We start from the raw sequence: 23,515 nt of genomic DNA on the forward strand, positions 1-23,515 counted from the left end.
GGAGCTAATAGTATTTGGCTGTGGGTCACAGGGAGCCATTGTGAGTGATCTGCCCTGGCAAGCTCCGCCCTCAGGGTCTCAGAGCTAGAATCGGGTGGGAGATGGTAACCCAGTGACCGAGTAGCCTAAGGGTGGGGTCTGAGCCACCTTGCAGCCCTAACCATCAGGGACAGAGTGAGACTGGTTTTGGCACACTGGGTAAGTGGGTAGCCACTTCAGCAGTGATTCCAGCGACAAGCACTTTCCTGGGAAAGCTTCTGCTCAGCAAGTTTACAAGTTCAAAGTGCCTTTTAAGTGGGTTGAAAAGAGATTTAGGGTGTCTACCTTCTGGGGTTAGAGAAATCAGCATCCTCCAGTCGTATCAGAACTGTGATTAACATCTCATACGCCAGAAGACCACGTGTTGCCCGGACAATATTCAACAACATATACATACTGCTTTGTGTTTGGTTGTGTTTTTTTTTTTTTTTTTTTTTCTGGTTTGCTTGTTTTAATTGTTTATTTTGATGTTGTTCATGTTGTTTTGTTTTTTAATTTCAACCTTTTCCATACAGATCCTTTTTCTTTCTCAATTCTTCTAGTTTAATTATAATTTCCCATTGCTGCCTTTTTCAATAACTAGAACTTCATTTTTGCTAGTGTTTCTACCACTATTATTTGGTTTTCCACCCAATTTTATCCCGTAAAGTTTTCTGTTTGCTTGTTTTGGTTTGATTTATAGCATTTTTGTTTTTCCTCTCTACTTGGTGGAGGTGGGGTACTGTGTCTGATCAGGTTAGCAAAAAGCTGCTGACCTCAAGGGAACCACACAATTGGGCACCCCCAGAAGGTGGTTTTTTTTTAAGGTTGTGTCAAAGTACCCTACTGTACACCTACATTGCTCTGTCTCCCTCTTTCTCTGCCTCTCTTCTTTTTGTCAATATACCTTTCTCTATTTTTCTTTTTTTTTTCTTATCACTCGGTCCTCCTTTCTTTCATCCCTTTTTTGCTCTTCAACCTTCTCACCCTTCTGGTCCTATAACCCTTAGTCCATAGGCACGAGAACTTAAAGAGCAAGAGCAAGTGAAAGGAAAATTAGGGCAAGGAAACAGATAACAGAAATCACTCAGGAGGAAGAATCAGCAGAAAACTCCAGGCAACATGAAGAACCAGTCCAGACAACCCCGCCAAGGGACCATGAGGTAGCTACTGCAGATGATTCCACCTATAAAGAAATGTTAGGAACGACAGAAAGGGAATTTAGAATACACATCTTGAAAACAATGAAAGAAATGATGGAAACAATGAAGGAAACTGCTAATAAAGTGGAAAATAACCAAAAGGAAATCCAAAAACAGAATCAAATAAGAGATGAACGATATGAAGAATATAAAAAGGATATAGCAGAGCTGAAGGAACTGAAACAGTCAATTAGGGAACTTGAAGTTGCAACGGAAAGTATCAGCAACAGGCTAGACCATGCAGAAGAAAGAATTTCAGAGGTAGAAGACAAAGTTCTTGAGATAACTCAGATAGTAAAAGAGGCAGAAAAGAAGAGAGAGAAAGCAGAATGTTCACTGTCAGAATTATGGGACTTTATGAAGCGTTTCAACATACGAGTTATAGGAATTCCAGAAGGGGAAGAAGAATGCCCCAGATGAATGGAAGCCATACTAGACAATATTATAAAAGAAAATTTCCCAAATATCACCAAAGATTCTGACACACTGCTTTCAGAGGGCTATCGGACCCCAGGTCGCCTCAACTCTAACCGAGCTTCTCCAAGACACATTGTGATGAACCTGTCCAAAGTCAAGACAAAAGAAAAGATTCTGCAAGCTGCCAGGAGTAAGCACCAATTGACCTACAGGGGCAAATCCATGAGAGTGACCGCAGACTTCTCTAATGAAACTTTCCAAGCAAGAAGACAATGGTCATCTACCTTTAATCTACTTAAACAGAACAATTTCCAGCCCAGAATTCTGTACCCTGCTAAGCTAAGCTTCAAAATTGACAGAGAAATCAAATCATTTACGGATATACAAACATTGAGGAAATTCGCCGCAACAAGACCAGCTCTACAGGAAATACTTCAACCTGTTCTGCACACTGACCACCACAATGGATCAGCAGCAAATTGAGAACTCAGAAATTAAAGGACAGAACCTAACCTCCACACTGATGCAAAAGATAAAACTAAGCAATGGACTCTCACAAAATAAGACGAATAGAATACTACCACACTTATCAATTATCTCAATAAATGTTAATGGCTTGAATTCCCCACTGAAGAGACATAGATTGGTTGACTGGATTAAAAAACACAAGCCAGCCATTTGCTGTCTGCAAGAAACAAACCTGGCTTCAAAAGACAAATTTTTCAGGCAAATGTAATTCAGAAGAAAAGAGGAGTTGCAATCTTATTTTCAGATACATGTGGATTTAAAGCAACTAAAGTCAAAAAAGACAAAGATGGTCATTTTATATTGGTCAAGGGAAAAATACAATGAGAAGACGTTTCAATTCTAAATATTTATGCACCCAATTTAAATGCTCCCAGATTCTTGAAACAGACCTTACTCAGTGCGAGCAATATGATATGTGACAATTCCATAGTAACAGGGGATTTTAACACTCCTCTTACAGAGCTGGAAAGATCCTCTAAACAGAAATTAAACAAAGATATAAGAGATTTAAATGAGACCCTAGAACAACTGTGCTTGATAGAAGCATATAGAACATTCCATACCAAAGATAAAGAATATATATTCTTCTCATCACCCCATGGAACATTCTCCAAAATTGATCATATCCTGGGACACAAAACAAATATCAAAAGAATCAAAAGAATTGAAATTTTACCTTGTGTCTTCTCAGTCCATAAGGCACTAAAGGTGGAACTCAACTCTAATGAAAATGCTCGACACCACCCAAAGGCATGGAAATTAAACAATCTTCTGTTGAGTAACAGATGGGTGCAGGAAGAAATAAAACAGGAAATCATTAACTTCCTTGAGCATAACAACAATGAAGACACAAGCTACCAAAACCTGTGGGATACTGCAAAAACAGTTTTGAGAGGAAAATTCATCGCTTTAGATGCCTACATTTGAAAAACAGAAAGAGAGCGCATCAACAATCTTCCAAGAGATCTTATGGAATTGGAAAAAGAAGAACAATCTAAGCCTAAACTCAGTAGAAGAAAAGAAATATCCAAAATCAAATCAGAGATCAATGAAATTGAAAACAAAAGAATCATTCAGAAAATTAATGAAACAAGGAGTTGGTTTTTTGAAAAAATAAATTAAATAAATAAACCATTGGCCAGACTAACGAGGAACAGAAAAGTAAAATCTCTAGTAACCTCAATCAGAAATGATAAAGGGGAAATAACAACTGATCCCACAGATATACAAGAGATCATCTCTAAATACTACCAGAAACTCTATGCCCAGAAATTTGACAATGTGAAGGAAATGGAGAAATATTTGGAATCACACCCTCTCCCTAGACTCAGCCAGGAAGAAATAGAGCTCCTGAACAGACCAATTTCAAGCACTGAGATCAAAGAAACAATAAAAAATCTTCCAACCAAAAAATGCCCTGGTCCAGATGGCTTCACTCCAGAATTCTATCAAACCTAAAGGAAGAGCTAATTCCTGTACTGCAGAAATTATTCCAAAAAATTGAGGAAGAAGGAATCTTCCCCAACACATTCTATGAAACAAACATCACCCTGATACCAGAACCAGGAAAAGACCCAAACAAAAAGGAGAATTTCAGACCAATCTCACTCATGAATATAGATGCAAAAATTCTCAACAAAATCCTAGCCAATAGATTACAGCTTATCATCAAAAAAGTCATTCATCATGATCAAGTAGGCTTCATCCCAGGGATGCAAGGCTGTTTTAACATACGCAAGTCCATAAACGTTATCCACCATATTAACAGAGGCAAAAATAAAGATCACATGATCCTCTCGATAGATGCAGAAAAAGCATTTGATAAAATCCAGCATCCTTTTCTAATTAGAACACTGAAGAGTATAGGCATAGGTGGCACATTTCTAAAACTGATTGAAGCTATCTATGACAAACCCACAGCCAATATTTTACTGAATGGAGTAAAACTGAAAGCTTTTCCTCTTAGAACTGGAACCGGACAAGGTTGTCCTCTGTCACCTTTACTATTCAACATAGTGCTGGAAGTTCTAGCCAATACAATTAGGCAAGACAAGGAAATAACGGGAATCCAAATGGGAGCAGAGGAGGTCAAACTCTCCCTCTTTGCTGACGACATGATCTTATACTTAGAGAACCCCAAAGACTCAACCACAAGACTCCTAGAAGTCATCAAAAAATACAATAATGTTTCAGGATATAAAATCAATGTCCACAAGTCAGTAGCCTTTGTATACACCAATAACAGTCAAGATGAGAAGCTAATTAAGGACACAACTCCCTTCACCATAGTCTCAAAGAAAATGAAATACCTAGGAATATACCGAACGAAGGAGGTGAAGGACCTCTATAAAGAAAACTATGAAATCCTCAGAAAGGAAATAGCAGAGGATATTAACAAATGGAAGAACATACCATGCTCATGGATGGGAAGAATCAAAATTGTTAAAATGTCTATACTTCCCAAAGCAATCTACCTATTCAACGCCATTCCTATCAAAATACCAACATCGTACTTTCAAGATTTGGAAAAAATGATTCTGCATATAGCTAAGGCAGTTCTTAGTAATAAAAATAAAGCTGGGGGCATCAGCATACAAGATTTTAGTCTGTACTACAAAGCCATAGTGCTCAAGACAGCATGGTACTGGCACAAAAACAGAGACATAGACATTTGGAATCGAATTGAAAACCAAGAAATGAAACTAACATCTTACAACCACCTAATCTTCGATAAACCAAACAAGAACATACCTTGGGGGAAAGACTCCCTATTCAATAAATGGTGTTGGGAGAACTGGATGTCTACATGTAAAAGACTGAAACTGGACCCACACCTTTCCCCACTCACAAAAATTGATTCAAGATGGATAAAGGACTTAAATTGAAGGCATGAAACAATAAAAATCCTCCAAGAAAGCATAGGAAAAACACTGGAAGATATTGGCCTGGGGAAAGAGTTCATGAAGAAGACTGCCATGGCAATTGCAACAACAACAAAAATAAACAAATGGGACTTCATTAAACTGAAAAGCTTCTGTACAGCTAAGGAGACAATAACCAAAGCAAAGAAACAACCTACACAATGGGAACGGATATTTGCATATTTTGAATCAGACAAAAGCCTGATAACTAGGATTTATAGAGAACTCAAATTAATCCACATGAAAAAAGCCAACAATCCCATATATCAATGTTCAAGAGACATGATTAGAACTTTCTCTAAAGATGACAGATGAATGGCTAACAAACACATGAAAAAATGTTCATCATCTCTATATATTAGAGAAATGCAAATCAAAACAACCCTGAGATATCATCTAACCCCGGTGAGAATGGCCCACATTACAAAATCTCAAAACTGCAGATGCTGGTGTGGATGTGGAGACAAGGGAACTCTTTTACACTGCTGGTGGGACTGCAAACTAGTACAACCTTTCTGGAAGGAAGTATGGAGAAACCTCAAAGCACTCAAGCTAGACCTCGCATTTGATCCTGCAATCCCATTACTGGGCATCTACCCAGAAGGAAAAAAATACTTTTATCATAAGGACGCTTGTACTAGACTGTTTATTGCAGCTCAATTTACAATCACCAAAATGTGGAAACAGCCTAAATGCCCACCAACCCAGGAATGGATTAACAAGCTGTGGTATATGTATACCATGGAATACTATTCAGCCATTAAAAAAAAAATGAAGACTTCACATCCTTCGTATTAACCTGGATGGACGTGGAAGACATTATTCTTAGTAAAGCATCACAAGAATGGAGAAGCATGAATCCTATGTACTCAATTTTGATATGAGGACAATTAATGACAATTAAGGTTATGGGGGGGGGAAGCAGAAAGAGGGATGGAGGGAGGAGGGTGGAGCCTTGGTGTGTGTCACACTTTATGGGGACAAGACATGATTGCAAGAGGGACTTTACCTAACAATTGCAATCAGTGTAACCTGGCTTATTGTACCCTCATTGAATCCCCAACAATTAAACAAAAAAAAAAAGAAACGTGAAAAAAAAAATTGTTTATGGTTTGTGACAAATACATGTTCAAGCTACAGTGGGTCACAAAGGTAGGAGTAGTCAATTATTAGTGTGCAATGTAAATAGACTTAATGCAGAAGGAGAAACTAATGGTGTCTAGAATGATGATTAGATTTTCCCTTTGCAGTGATAATGAAGTAGTGGAGGCAAAAGGAAGCAAGAGTCTACCAGGCAACTGGAGCAGCTCAAAGAAAGAGACAAGGAGGCGGGCCAATTCATGTCATACTTCAATGCGATGAATCATCTAAGTGTAACTCTCAAAAGTTTGCCTTTGTCTTCAATTAGGAAAGGCATTTGGTTTGCCACAATGAACTATACAGGGAAGAAGGCAACTCTTTATTGATTTCTCTTTAGGAACTTTCTGATTAAAAGAATATTACAATTCATAATGGGAATTGATAGAATATAGAAAGCCATATTTAAAAAAAACTTCCAGAGAGAAGCAGTGATAACATCCTAATATACTCCTCCTGATTTAAATATATGCTTGTGTATAATGCACATATTCTTCATATTTATACATAATTTTATTTTTATTTTTATTTATTTATTATTATTATTATTATTTTTAGAGACAGAGTTTCACTTTGTTGCCTTCGGTAGAGTGCCATGGCATCACACAGTTCACAGCAACTTCCAGCTCTTGGGCTTAGGTGATTCTCTTGCCTCAGCCTCCCGAGCAGCTGGGACTACAGGCACCCACCACAACACCCGGCTATTTTTTTGTTGCAGTTTGGCTGGGGCTGGGTTTGGACCTGCCACCCTCGGTATATGGGGCTGGTGCCCTACCCACTGAGCCACAGACACTGCCCTTATGCACAATTTTTATATAGTTAAGTTTATATTAAACACTTTTTTTCCTGATCTGTAATGTATATATGAATATAATTGCTTAAGATTAAGATGTAGTTGGATTGGTATCTAAATCCTTCTACTGAATTTACTGTTTATTCCAAGACATAACAACTTTTGTGTGTGCTTTTGCCCAGTAGTTTGGTAATTCCTAAGATAAAATTATAGCCAACATAGCTCAAGTTTCTGATTGATCTAATATATCTCTTTTTAAAAAGGGAAGAGAAACACAAAATTATTCCTACATAACCCTCATTTTTAAAATATAGAATGTGTATATGTCCATAAATGTATATATAGTAGAATAGACTATCTATAAAATATGAATCTTACATGAGTATCTATAAAAATGAATATATTAAGTGAAAAATCTATAAAATTTTCCTGTTATAATGAACCATAAACTGTTTACACTGATTTAGAAAAAATAATAGCTATGCTTTGTTAAATGCTGATCATATATTAGATACTCTTCTCATATACTGTGACATCTCATCCCGAAAATAGCCCTACTATTTTGTCCTATTTATGGGGGAACTTCCCAGATAGGTTAATTAATTTGCCCAATGTCACAAATCTAATAAATGCCTAAATTGAATTTAAACCCAAGAGGACTGTGGTGATTATTATAGTATTAAATAAATGCCACTATTTATCTATTTTCCTCTTAATGTAAACTTAATTGAAGAAATAAAAAATTATATTTTAATAGTAGCTATCTTTTTGTGGCAAAACCTTGTGGTATATTTTTACTTTATTCTTTACTGTTACAATCACAAAAAACTAATGTGATCGCATTACTAGCACCATGACACTGTACAAGTAAATTAGTATCTTTAGATCTTATTTTTCACTTTTTTACTATCTGGAAATTGAGACTATTGAGCCAAGTTTTTGAGGCTCCAGTTCTGCTCTAAAATTTCTGTGAAAGATAGTGTTTCCCTTGACAGAAAATTGCATGCGGAGGACCTGTAACATTGAAACTAAAGTTCTTATTTATATAACATTATTTCTAGGTATATATAACAAAACTCAATTTTGTCTAGCAAACACCAGTAATATTTCAAAGGAAAAATGAGAGAAGCTAAAGGGAATTATTTTGGATAAATGGCATAATAGAATGGACATTTTGCTAAGGAGCAGAAGGAATAGATTGGATTCTATGTTCTGCTAATTTCTGTCTGTGTTGAGAAAACACTTTTCCTCTCTTTTTCCCAGTTGCCTCTCCTCTAATAAATGAAGCATCTGGGAATTAGAAAAGTTATTATCTTGCTACCATATCAGGAAAACCTGATGCTACAGGGAAGATCAGAATCAGAGCAGGAGGACATCGGCTTATCACTTTGTGGGGGTGGGGCTGGGAAGGACAAAAATTGCTGGATCCTGACCTGTAACAAATCAAATACTGAAAGGGTCTCATTCCGTAGACAAGATGAGCTTCTCAGTATATAAGCTTTCTCAAAGAACAGGGGTGAGAGATAAGGATGTTTAATTACTGATTCCCAAGCTACAGGATACCAAGAGCTTTGCCCTATGTGATCTGTATTCCTATTTGCCGAGGGCTTACCAAGACATAGCTTAACTAGTCAAACACTCCCTCCATAGACTCAAAGAAAAGTCCTTAATCTGTCATTTCTGATTCCTATCCCACCCCACAAATAAACCCATTCCTTGCTGCAGTCCATGGGGGATGAGCTGATGTGGTTCCTCCTCACTGTGTAATCACGACCCATACTATCTGACGGGGAGAGAGTCTAGCAGTTACTAGAGTTGAGTACTTTAAAAGGGTGTGAATTCAGAGGAAAAAGGAATCACAGTAGGCTGTTTGGTGAAAGTTCATAACTTCTTTTAGAAAGAAAAGTGTGTAACTCTCATACACGGCAGTTGAGTCATAACTTGGTAATATCTATTAAAGTTAAATATGTACATTCCCCACAACTCAGCAGCTCATTCTCTATCAGAGAAACTCTTCTATGTGGACAAAAGGAGAATATGTTCAAGACTGTTTATGGTAGCATCGTTTGAAACAGGAATGAATTAGAAACAATTGATGAACCTATTGACAGGAGAATAAACAAATTATATGATAAATCAAAACAGGATGCCATAAAAATAATTCAGTCAAAATAAATAAACTAAAATAACCCATATATTAATATAGATGATTTTCACATATATAATGTTAAATAAAACACACAATTTAAAAATAGCACCTAAGTAGTCAGTTCTGCAAAATCATACTATACAAATTTATACATTTATGTATATATTTGTAGATAAAGAATAGAAACATTAGAAAAGCTAAGTATACAATGATAAACATTGAATAAAAGGGATTAGATTGCTTCTGAGAAGGAATAAAGATAATGGAAATATAAATAATATATTGTATAAAAGATATTATATTATTACATAACTAAAGCCAAGCATGTAATAATATGAGAATATGATAAACATGGGGGTTGAACACATAGGGGTTGATTTTCATTGTATTATTCCATATCATTAGCTGAGTTTTTTGAAGTATTTTGTACTTTTGAGACACTGATTCAAAAAGCTTGGGTGTTTTTTAACTTGTGTATAAATATCACAAAATATATAGCACATTTAAGCTTGGGTGTTTTTTAACTTGTGTAAAAACTTGCCTTTGACATGAGTACAAGATAAAATATCAATCAAATGTTAGACGCTTTTAAGTGCCACTTCAGGGTTCTACAGAAACATGTGAATCTGTACTAGATTAATTAGGGCAGCGTGTGTTCTCTTATCATGGGGGATTCATACATTTTTTTATTGTTTGTTTTTTGGATTCATACATTTTTAAATGACTCACATCCCAGCTCTGAGTTTGCTACCTATGTAAACAAAGGTATTTTCAATTTGCTCTAATTTACCTATTTCTAAAATTGACATTTGGTTTATGTAGATTATTGTTCAAAGCTCTTTGACAAGAAAACATGGCTTCTAAATTGTAGATGAGATCAGCATCATTGTTTGGCTACCAAACACGATACAATCTTTATTTCAGCAAGTAAAACTCCTGGGAATACATTCTCACCATGTCTGTCTGAGATACATCAGGCAGTGAAGTTCGAAGGTGTTATGTTCTATTTCCATTATAGTAAAAATCCTTGAAGCATGAGAACTATGTAGCTATACTGATTTTTCTCCCCACATGTGATGCAAAATTTATATACTCTCATTTTACTCCTACAAAAGAAAATCTATTGTCAAAAAAAATGGTCCTGCATAAATTATATATTGAGTATGATCAAATATCGCCTTTAAAAATTCCCATTTGTTAATATAGTATAAAAATACAAATTGGAAAACTTAGGAGTAGAAGAATTTAGTGAAAGTTGTCATGGGTTTTTGCATCGGCATTTATTTTGCTATGTATTTTACAGAACTTGAATTAAATATGATTTTGAGGCAGCAATACATCTTCTTAATTGCACATTTGTGGTTTTCAAAATCTGTTTTGAAAAGGTCTTCTGAAATATATATTTCTATAATTCATTCTTTTAATATTGGTTATAGATATACTATGTGCAAGATATGAGGGGCAAAGATGTATGAAGGATACATAATTTAGCATATATTGATTATACATTATATTGAAAATATTTGCTAAAGACTTCGTAATCAAATACCCTTTTTAATTTCAAGATAACCCTGAAATGTAGCTATTCCTTTATCATTATTTTGGCAGCACTGTTCATCAAGAGGCGGGGTCTATTTTCCTACTATGTGAATCTGACCTGTCCTTGCGATTAGTTTTTGGCCAAGCTAATATGACAGAAGTGACTGTAATTTTTTAGCTTAGGCCTCGAGTATCTTTGACAACTAATAAGTCAGCAAGTAAGTTTGTGTTGAAATGGATGCATTCATGCTGATAGTGCAAATTGTAGTAATTGTTCTAAAAAAAAGCAAAACCTTTAAAATCGTTCCAGTTTTTGACCTACTGTTGCTATTATTGCTCTATATTATATATAAGAAAAAGGGAAAAATCACATGTAAAAATACCTAGTATTATTATTTGTAGTAAAAATTTGAAAGCTACTTAATATTTAAAAACTAAGGAATGGTTCAGTAAATAGCAATGTCAATTTGTAAGACTCAAGCTTAGGCCTTTTTCTCTTGAACTCTATCACTTCCATGTGGGAAAAGATCAGGCTGTCTTGCTGGAGTGTTGGAGGATGAGAAATCTCATGGAAAAGAGCCCAGTTTTCCATTTTAGATCATTTTATTGCTAGCCAACCACAAAGCCTGGGAAAGAGCACAGTCAGAGTCAGTAGAGCTGCCTTTCTGTTTTTTTTTTTTTTGTAGAGACAGAGTTTCACTTTATGGCCCTAGGTAGAGTGCCATGGCATCACATAGCTCACGCAACCTCCAACTCCTGGGCTTAAGCAATTCTCTTGCCTCAGCCTCCCAAGTAGCTGGGACTACAGGCGCCTACCACAACACCCGGCTAAGAGCTGCCTTTCTACGCAAAGCTGATCGCAGCTGCTTTAAAAAGCTCTACCAAGACTAGAAGAAACAGATAATTAACTCATAGATTTAAGAGCAATAAGAAATGCTTACTGTTTTAAGCCACTGAATTTTGGGGGTGACTCAAGCAATAGCTAATGGACACACAGATCTTTAGAAAAGTAACATAATTTTGATTAAAGCTGAATAATGAATCATACCTATACAACTTCCAAAGCCCATATTATTTCCATATTCTGCACAGAATACAAATACTGAAGTAGAAAAGTATAGAGCAAAGTTTTATAGCTATTTCAAACACAGAGAAGTTATTCTGAAGTTACTAAAAAAGCTGTCAAAAGGAAGGTGCCCTTTGGCTTGGGTCATAACTGGAAAAGTAGGTTTGCAGCTGAAAATGAAGTAAGAAAGTGAAAATCGTGTTCAAATAATGGCAAGTGAGCCTGTTACCCAGAAAGCACAGTTGGTGTAACACAGCATCAGGCCAAGAAAGTGGACTTCATTCATCCTGGGGTTTAATCTATTCAGATGAAAATTTATACACAGAAAAAGCCTTATCAGCTTATAACCAGAGACAGTCATTGGTTGAGCATTTCAATTACTTGGGGGTAGTTTATTCATGTTTTGGCTTGGAAATACACTGATGTTGAAGTATAATTTGTAATAGAAATTTAAATGTTTCGAGGGAAAAATATACTTAAACTTTGAAATGACTAATATTAAATAATTAAACAGGTTAAAGATCATAGATGTAAAGAGAGATGACATTGAATATGCAATTCAGCATAGACATTTACTGCATGAAGCTGGGCAAGATATTGAACCTCTCTGAGTCTCAGTTTCTTTTTTTTTTTTTTGTAGAGACAGAGTTTCACTTTATTGCCCTCGGTAGAGTGCCGTGGTATCACACAGCTCACAGCAACCTCCAACTCCTGGGCTTAGGCGATTCTCCTGCCTCAGCCTCCCGAGTAGCTGGGACTACAGGCGCCCGCCACAATGCCCGGCTATTTTTTTGTTGCAGTTTGGCCTGGGCTGGGTTTGAACCCGCCACCCTCGGTATATGGGGCCGGCGCCCTGCTCACTGAGCCACAGGCGCCGCCCGAGTTTCAGTTTCTTTATCTATAGAATACAGACAGTGAATATCTATCTTATGGAATTGTTAGGAGAATTAGATATAAGGTGTACAGAAATGTCTAGCATATAGAAGCAACTTAATACATAGTAGTGTTTTGGTTTTTTTAAATATAAAATTTACATTTAATGCATTAAAAAAGTTCACTTAACAATCAAAGTGTTAATAGTGGCTTTAAAGATGGACAATCATGAAAAAGTTTAGTGGTAGTTTAAGTGCAGGGATTCTTTTGAATGATTTACTTAGACTATTCCTTAGATTTTATGTCAAACAGAAGTAAAGAGTTATTTATTTCTCCCTTATTAAAGAGGAATAGGGGCTGCAGCCACCCCTTCCCTGTCTGATGGTATCCCTACTTCCTCTATAAAATGAACTACAAAATGATATATGCACCTTCCAACATTAAAAAATATTGAATTGGTATTTTTGTGGTAAGAGTAAATTATAATATGAATTCCTTTCAGACATAGTTGGAGAATGAATTAGCAATTGGAAAGTAACTAAGAGAAAGGACATTTACCACCACCACCACCCCCAGCTCCCAGAGGATTATCAGTTTCTTTGTGATCTTGTTTATGTCTTTAAGAGTCGTTATGTTAGGGAGCTATAATCCAGAAGAAGTGAGCTTACATACAAGCAGTAATTTATGGAATAAAATTTAATGTAACTATTTATTAAAGTAGTAACATCCAGTGATGTATCTTTTAACAACTGTCAGATTAGCAAGTGAGTTTGTGTTGAAACAGATGCATTTATGTACACTGCTGAGAGTGTAAATTATAGTAATCTGTTTGAAAGAACAGCAAAAACTTTGAAATTGTTCAAGGTTTTCAACCTGCTGTTGCTGTTATTGCTCTATGTTATTTTCAAACAAAAGGGGAAAAAATCACATGTAAAAATGTTCATTATTTATAGTAGTAAAAGGTTGAAAGTCACTTAATATTTAAAAACTGAGAAATGGTTCAGGAAACAATAAAATGTCAATTTGTAGACGATAAACCATCCATTAAAAAATCAAGAGCATGTAAAAATATTTGTAACATAATGTCCAGTGAAAAAAACATTAAAATACACACTGCACTTACAAACATATAAAACATGTTTATTTATGATTTGGAGACCATGAAAAGTGAAAACAAAGGATCTGTTAGTAAGGGGGAATTGTGAGATATTTTTCTCTCCCCTCCCCTCCCCTTCCCTTCCCTTCCCTTCCCTTCTCTCTCTTTAATGTTTTTTATGATACGAATAGAAAACAAAATACTGAAGTACTAGAATGGAACAATTACTCCCATTTCAGGCACCTACAGGTTAATTCTTTACAGTTTTCCAATTTTAGTGTTATTACCTATTTACAGAAATATTTCATCTCCCTTATTTATCAAATTCAATTAAATATTCTTGAAAGGGTAAGCTAATATCAATTGTAATCAATTATATGAGAATACTAGGCTTGAATTTGTGCCATATGGATTGGGTAGCGTTGAATGAATGATCTAACAATTACTCACCAGTTCCTTACACTTCAATACATTTTAGACAGGGAGAAATGAAAAAAAATTCTGGAAAATGACAGTTTCAATATCTTGTCAGTAACTTTTTGGGAAAAAAACACGTTTTTGGAATAATATCTGTATGGATTTTAGCTAATTATATCATTTTCATTCCACATTATGGTATACTATTCCTTATAAGGAATACAGTTTTTTTCTATTCATTCTACATAAAGAAATATAGTTTTGAGCATTTGAAAAATATCAGTTTTGTGTTGAAAGCTGATTTTTAAAAAAGACTTTTGGATCTGAATGCTAGCAGTACCTTCTAAAAGAGATATTACCTGTTTTGAGCCTCAGTGATCTCATCTATAAATGTAATTTCTCCCTTGTCTCTGTTTCTCAGGAAAGGTTATAGCAAACTATAAATTAGTTAAAAAAAAAAACCAGAATTCACTGGAAGTATATAAAATAATGAATATTATTTACTATCCACTAGAGAGGTATTAATAAATATTTAAAAATATTCAGTTTTAAAATATTATATCTTTCCATCTTACATTTAATTCTTTCTGTCATTCAATGATCATGTACTAGAGGCCTCCCACCATTGTGATACATGAATGAAATATACCATAAAAAATGGCAAAGATCTTGTTCCACAATTTAGTATGAGTATTAGAGACAGAAAAATCAGTATACTCAGATAATTTTTTATGAGAATGTACTATGGCAGGATGCTAGACACTTACTCACTTGAACCACCTAACCCAGAGTTTGAATGGAGTTGATCCCTCGTAGAATATTTGATTAGAATCCTGAAAGATTAGTCAATGATTAGACTCAGAGTTAGCCAGTGGAACTAGGATTTGGGAGGTATACAGAGAGAAGACAGGAGGAATGGGAATTTGCAGAGATCAGCAAAGAATGGCCTGTTCAGAATCTGTGTGCGCTTGAAGCACACAAATATACACATTACTCTGTTCTTCCGTTTTCACTCTGCAATGTAGATATTTTCATTGTTTCATACAAATAACGTTAGGTTTTGTTACATGCCCACACTTTCTTGTTCACCATTCCTTCTGGCATTGTACATCTTCTTTCTGTAATTATTTCCCTTCCTTTCTAAAGTACAATCTTCGGGGAACTTTCTTTTGTGAAGATTTTTGAGTGGCAAGATCCCCCATTTTTACTTACCTGAAAATTATTTGTGTTGCCTGTTCTTGAAAGATAGGAATGGTCAGGGTACTTGATACTGAACTGTGATACACTACACCATTGTTCCTAACTATTTGCTTTTCTCCTATGAGAATATTATAAATATCTACTTCCTTATTATTTGCTGTGTCTTCCTGTGGGAGGAGCGCACCTTCCTTCCCCATGGATAACCATCTTTTTCCTGAGATATTTCTTGGCCCACAGAAAGTGAGAGTGATGTATGCCAGGTTTAGCAGAGGCTTTAAGAGTCATTTGCACTGTTTTGCCACTGTTCCTTTCCTTTTGTCATGAGAAAGGCGTGTTCTGAGTAAGGCCATCTCCTATAATCCAGATAACGTAAAGAAAATTATACAGGAACCAGAGCTAGCACATCAGCAACCAACTGGCAGGCCATATGCAATAAGGCAAGAAATAGACTGGTAGTAGTTATGTCAACTAGGTAGGTTGAGACCTATTTTTTTCTTAACACTCTATCTTCTTTTTTTTTTTTTTGCAGTTTTTGGCCAGGGCCGGGTTTGAACCCACCACCTCTGGCATATGGTTGCCATCGCCCTACTCCTTTGAGCCACAGGCGCTGCCCTTAACACTCTATCTTGTACACATTCTTTTACTGTTTGTGGTTCCCATTGCTGCTGTTAAAAAGGAAGGGAAGCTAAGGTAGGAGAATCACTTTTACCCAGAAGTTTGAGGTTGCTGTGAGCTATGACTTCCTGGTACTCTAACTCAAGGCAACACAGTGAGACTCTGTTTCAAAAAATAAAAAATGTCATTAATTCTCACTCATGAGGCTTGCTACTTTTGAGTAAGAGCTCGTATCTGTTTGACCTTAGTCTATGGAAATCCAGAGAGCCTGTATCTGACAATGCCTTTCTTCAGAGAGAATCTATATTTGCTCTTGCCGGTGCCTGGCACTATTGCTCAGTGTGCAGCCATTTTAGCCTTCTTTGAAAATTCCTTACCTAAAAATCTGAAATCCATAGTTTCACCCCTCCAACTTAGCATTGGTCTAAGATATAGTCCTCTGATAGCAGCCCTGGTACTGGAATTTATACTCAGGGAGACCAAAACTTTTGCTTTTAGTGCCATTTAAAATTAATTAGGAGTGGTCACTACATTTTTTATTACTGTGAGGTCAGCAATGCCTTTGAAAGTATATACATTTATAGAAGATCTAGTTTTGTTTAGCATTTAGAGGGCTCCTCAGAATATCTTGATTCCATGGAGCTATAAGTCAGTTCATCATCTGAATCAGAAATGTACCCCAACACAATATTTTTTTTTTGAGACAGAGTCTCACTATGTTGCCCTCAGTAAAGTGCTGTTGCATCACAGCTCACAGCAACCTCAAACTCTTGGGCTTATGCAATTCTCTTGCCTCAGCCTCCCAAGTAGCTGGGACTACAGGTACCTGCCACAACACCTGGCTATTTTTTCGTTGTAGTTGTCATTGTTGTTTGGCAGGCCTGGGCTGGGTTCAAACCCTCAGTTCTGGTGTATGTGGCTGGTGCTCTAGCTGCTGAACTACAGGTGCTGAACCCCAACACAATTTTTAATAATAAGAAAACTGAGAATAAAGATAATATGTAGTCTGCCCACAATTGTGCAGCTAGGGATTGCCAGATATAAGATAAGAATCGAGAATCATCTGCAGCTAAGTCCATACTGTTTTCATGAAACCACATTCTTATCCTCTAGTATGAAGGGTATGTATAATGGTAAGTATAACATAGGACATTATAAAATTCCTCTTTCTTGTATATGTTTTTACATTAGCTATTGGCGGAAATCAGCTGTTGATTTTATTAAGCAATAAGAGTGCTTTATGGGCAGCACACACAACATTTTGCTTTCATTTCTGCTTACTTTTTTCTTTCACAATGATCATGTTGGGATTTGCAGGAGCAAGAGTTTCTGATTCTTCCCCATGTTCCCTGACTCCTGTATTCTGGCTGCCGTCATCTATGTGGTCTGTTGCATTTCAGTAATTAGAGAATCTGGATTTGGTTTTATCAAACCAATGCTGAAATCACAGCTAGTGTTTTCTGTAATTGCAGTACATTAACATTAAATACATTAAGTTGAAGGCTTGCGTGAAAGATTTTTATCCAAACATTTTTTCACCTCATAACCATTTTGTGATTCGAACATTTTTTGAGAATGTTGCATTATTATGGACATTTCTTTCTTTTTTTTTTTTGTAGAGACAGAGTCTCACTGTACCGCCCTCGGGTAGAGTGCCGTGGCGTCACACGGCTCACAGCAACCTCTAACTCTTGGGCTTATGCGATTCTCCTGCCTCAACCTCCCAAGCAGCTAGGACCACAGGCGCCCACCACAATGCCCAGCTATTTTTCTGTTGCAGTTTTGGCCGGGGCTGGGTCCGAACCCGCCACCCTCGGCATATGGGGCCGGCGCCCTACTCACTGAGCCACAGGCGCCGCCCGACATTTCTTTTTTTTAAGCAACAAAAATCTAGACCTAATTTGACATGATTTCTTTGGCAGTTAATAAGTACACATTATACAGTTTAATGAATCTGCAAACTAAATAAAGGTTGTAGTGGGTGTGAAAATAGGGATATTTAAATGCATAAGAAAATTCAGCACACATCCCAGTGACCGTGTAAGTAGACTTCTGATTCTTTTATAAATTGCAAATTCTTTCTTGTGCTGAAACACAGTGAAAAATACAGTCCTGCATCCATACATAGAAGTCATTATCATACCTCAGAATGCTCCCTGCATGCCTATTATCCACTTATAAGCTCCATTAAAACACCCAGTCTGTTTCAGCAGCAGGTAAACAAGTCAAAAACCAAGCCTCATTTCCCACTCCTTATCCCCAGAGACTAAAGACAGCTGTATTGGTGAGCTGTATTTAAAATTATATTTCCAGTTACTTTGATTCAAAAAACCTTTCAAATATGCCCCGTGTCATATCAAATCAGAATTCAAAAGGTCATTATCAGTGTAAATTCTAGAACAGATAAACCCAAAAGAAGTGTGCATGAAGAAAAATGATTGTAGGTGGCACCTGTAGCACAGTGGCTACAGCGCCAGCCACATACACCCAGGCTGGCGGGTTCGAACTAGGCCTGGGTCAGCTAAACAACAATGACAACTGCAATGGAAAATTAGCCAGGCATTGTGGCGGGCGCCTGTAGTCCCAACTCCTTGGGAGGCTGAGGCAAGAGAATCACTTAAGCCTAAGAGTTTGAGGCTGCTGAGAGCTGTGATACCATGGCACTCTACTGAGGGTGACATAGTGAGACTCTGTCTCAAAAAAAAGATTGTATGTATATAGGTAACAGACATTTCATGGACTGTACTGTTAACTTGTTATAAGAAACTTAACTTTTTGGTGTAGTAGTTTTTTATTGTTACTTACAATTCATGTGCAAAAATGTTTAATGTGTTCAATATTTTACATGAAAGTAAAATAATTAACAAGATAGCATTTTGCTGAGAAACAGAAATTGAGTTTCAGCTTAGGACTAAATAAAGAAACCATTATACAGAGGCTGATGACATTCAGAATGTGCCACGATTGAAATAAAGTTTTTAAAGGCCATGATCGTCTTTCCCCTTTTTATTGGGCTCTATCTATCATTTATCTGGATGCCATTGGCCATTGTTTCATAATTGCTGTGTTGACGTTAAATGGGCAGAAAGTATCAGTATTCACAAACACAAATCAGAATGGGATGCTTCTAAAGCAAATACAAAATTCAGGACTAGTCACATGGAAAACATGTGTTAGGTGATGCTTCTAAAGCAAGTACAAAGTTTCGGACTGGTTATCTGGGAATCAAGTAATTATTACACCTGTTCTTTATAGTGCATGCCATAGATGGTGGTACCTGTTTAGGTCAGCCTAGATCTAAATCCTGTGTGTGCATGAGTCCTTTCTCATGTTTAAACATTAAAAAGTATGGTACTATCTTCATCTATTCCTCCATAGTTTTATGCAAATATAATTATTAGGAATTAAAAACACATACTTTTTAGCAATATAGAAACTTCTTTCAGGGTGAGTGTTGCAAGAACATTCCTAAAAATAAAGAGATGCAAGTCACTATTTAACTATTTAAGCTTTTCTTTCTTTCTCTCTCTTTCTATTTCTCTCTCATTCACTCTTTAAGAATCTGAGAGAAAACTACTATCTTGCTATTTCTTTATTTCTGGATGCAGCAGATGTTGGTTGCCTACTAACCATGGTCCTTATCCACTTTTTTCTCTCCCTTTCTTTAAAGAAGCCCGGCTTTATTTAGTCGGGAGCATGTTAAATTAACAAAATTAAGTGTGATTACGCTAAGCTGAATACTTCCCTATGTTGGTGGTTGATAAAAGCACGCGACCTGTTTCTGGCTCGTAAGGTGCTTGGAGGGCTGGGGCTTCTACGAAGGCATTTACTTCCTGATTAAAGGGGAGAGGCAAGGTGGCCCTTTCCTGGCTCAAAAGTGTTCTGTGGTGATCTCATGTTAAAAGACAACTTCGAGGGGACACCTGCTTTCCCTGACTCGTTGGCTATTCCTTCATCTTCAACACTGGAAGTCTGCTTTCTTCCATCCTGCTCCTCTGTGCCCGCTCCTTCAGGTCACCCCCTTCCCCTACCCCTCCTGCCTGCCTCCCTTCTCCCCTTATAATAACCCTTGTGATTACATTTGGTTTACTTGTATAATTCAAGATAATCTTCACATCTGAAGAGTTTTTTTTTTTTTTTTTTGTAGAGACAGAGTCTCAGTTTATCGCCCTCGGTAGAGTGCCATGGCATCACACAGCTCACAGCAACCTCCAAATCAAATTCTGGGCTTTGGCGATACTCTTGTCTCAGCCTCCTGAGTAGCTGGGACTACAGGCGCCTGCCACAGTGCCCGGCTATTTTCTTTTTTTTAGTTGTTGCGGTTTGGCCGGGCCAGGTTCAAACCCACCACCCTTAGTATATGGGGCTGGCGCCCTACTCACTGAACCATGGGCACTGCCTATCCATCTGAAGATTCTTAACATCATATCTCTAAAGTCCCTTTGGCCAAGTACTTATTCACAAGTTCTGGGGATTAGAATATGGACATAGACTCCTGTTTGGAGTGAGACTTTATTTTTTCTACCACATAAATACTTTTAGTAGCTATTAAAAACCATATTGTTGTCCCTTCCTAGGGACATTTCTGCTTCAATTAACTTCAGGTATGCTTAGGAAACAGCATTTCAACTTCAGGTTTTAATTTCCTTTTTTATATGGAAAATCACCCGTGAACAACAAGGAGAACAAGACACATAACCTAAACATGTATCTGGATAATGTGTAACGTCTGCAACTCCAAACTAAAACATATGAACATAGAAATTGATATTGGCATGGTATCTGATTTAGCAGAAAGAAGAAATGTAAATATAAGGGCTTACAGAGAGAGACTATGAGAGGCAAGATGATTGTTTTTCTCCATGGCACTCTGGACAGGCCTAAAGGCATCAGATAAAACAAAAGGTCAGAAGAGATAAAGTCAATGAGGGTAAATGAAAATGAGGGGATGGTTTGAAAATATATATGAAAAGAAGTTATTGCTCCAGCATGTCAACCCAATTCCGGCATTTCAGGTACTCAATCTTCTCCCACACCTTGCAGAAGACAAGAAATATTCTTTCTGGGAAAACAGAACCAAAGAGTCTCTGGGGCTGCTTAGCCGTGTTGAGGGTAGAGGTAACAGTACAAAGGTGAGCTTAAGCCAAGCACAAATAGCTGAATTGCCTTTCTCAATTGTTTAGCAGATGTCAGAAAGCTGGAGTTAATTTGGGCATGGATAGAATACACCTGATCAATCCTGGGAAGCCTAACCATTCCTGTCCTCTAATTTTATCTCAGTGTGCAAGTCAATAATTGTCTTACCAGATCATTCTATTTCCCATCTGTGTTGGGTTTGCAACGATTTGTGTGTGTGTGTGTGTGTGTGTGTGTAATAAATATTACAAACAAAAAAAAATGGTACGGATAACTATTCTTAGTAGAAAGCTCATTCACTATATGTACCAAAGGAAGTGTTATATGCAGTTTAATCATAGAGTTAATGAAAATGAAGAGCGTTCCATTGAGTACGAGGGCAGACCCTAAAGATACGTTTCTCAAGTTCTTTCTTCAAAGGAGAGGATTCCTGGCTGAAGTGGTGGCAGAATCATAGGAAAACAGAGCAACACAGTATTTGTAACCTATTAGTGTTCTTTTTCAAAAATTATTTATTTTTACTTCAGACTAGTAAGAGGGTATGAATGATTAGGTTACATTGTTTGGATTTGTTAGATAAAGTTCAAGTTGTAGTTGAGCCCGTCACTGGCAGATTCTGCTGTATCCCCTTACACTGTGCCTTTTAGGTAAGGGCTTAGCAGTCCCCTGCCCTCTCCTTCCTCCCCATTCTCTCCTCTCCCCTCCCCCCACTTGAATTTAATTTTTTTCTCATATGAGTGTGTAGTTGTTTATATATTGGTCTCATATTAGTACTGAGGACATCAGGTACTTGCTTTTCCGTCTTTGTGGTACTTTATTAAGAAGAATGTTTTTCAACTGCATCCAAGTAAACACAAAAGATGTAAATTTTATTAGGACAAAAAGACCCTAGAATTTGTTGTGTGGAATAAGCAATGAAAACATCAGTGATCAGAAAATTAGACACTTGGATAAAGTCCTCAAAAGTGGCAACTTTTTATTGCTTACCCCTCACCATTTTAAAGCTCAGGGTCCCTTTAAAGGCTTGTTTTTCCTGAAGTCAGAAGCCAGCCGGCAAGGGCTTCCTCTCACTGTACTGTATATTAGGGGACTCTGCTGTGTCTGGCTTCAACAATATTCACTCGGTGCTTACTCTTTCTTTTCAAACAATTCTATAAAATCTGGAATTTGTTAATGTTGAGACTTTTAATTAGGCTTTTGATATTTTAATCTGCTGGTCCTAATGACTAGTGAGTACACTGCTGGCAAACCCCATTCGTTGGGTTGAAGCCGAATTAGTGACAACTCTAAACTATTAAATATTTAAAAAAGAAAAAAAATCACTTACTTTACTTTCCAGGAGCCTAAATGATAACATATGAAAATGTGGTTTAAAAGAATGCTTTTGGGAAACAGGTTTAATGAATAAATAAAAACAATTGGAATTAGCCTATCATGCCAGGTACTCATATGCAAATGATGCTTCTAAAGTACTTGAGGTTGCCAGAAAGTATTTTCTTCTTTGAATTAGTTATAAACTTTAAGCATTCTATTCACAATGGTTTTGCTCTATTAATTTGTTTAACAAATTATTATTAGCACAAAGGTAAACATCAATGCAATGTAGAAAATTTCCAAATTATTGTCATCTATGGAAGTGAATTTCATTTTATCAGGGTGAAGCAGATGTAAACTTAATATCAGAAACAGACATTGGTATCTTTTGAAACTTTCTTTCTTTCTTTTTTTTTTTTTTTTGCAATTTTTTGGCTGGGGCTGGTTTGAACCTGCCACCTCCGATATTTGGGGCCAGCGCCCTACAGTCCTTTGAGCCAAGGGCACTGCCCCACTTGAAACTTTCTAATGTCTGATCATCCAAGAGCTAGTCCTAGTTAGAAGATAATCTTGCTTTTAAGACTGCCTTTAAAAGGCTGCTTTTAAGATAATCTTGCTTTTAAGACACGAAGGACAACATCCACTTATAACGACTTTGTATCTTGTAGTTCGTTCAGAGTGTGTGGTCGGAGAAGAACCCTGTGACACGCCAGCTCAGAAAGAAGAATGAATGCCAGGGACAGCGGGTTTCTGAGTCTGGTAGTGATGTAATGAACATTGTTGAGTGAGTGGGAGCTGCTAAGCAGAATCAGCTCCTGTGACAAATGCTCTCAGCTTAAAGAAGTAAATGCAAAACTATAGGAAAAATAACTTCACCACAGAAGCCTAGCGGCCCTTGAGGATAGATGATGCCAAAAATATGTGAGATTATTATGCCCGCCAGAGTATATTAATACTATAAATATAGATAATTTACTGAGAAAAAAGATCCTTGAAAACGTACCAAATATATGATGCTGAATATCAAGTTAAATAACAAAAACATGGAGTGCCAACAAATCATTGGGTCCCTGCTCTTCTCCCCTACCAGGGTG

The sequence above is a fragment of the Nycticebus coucang genome, chromosome 2 (genome assembly GCF_027406575.1).
Source record: "Nycticebus coucang isolate mNycCou1 chromosome 2, mNycCou1.pri, whole genome shotgun sequence".
Lineage (NCBI taxonomy): Eukaryota > Metazoa > Chordata > Mammalia > Primates > Lorisidae > Nycticebus > Nycticebus coucang.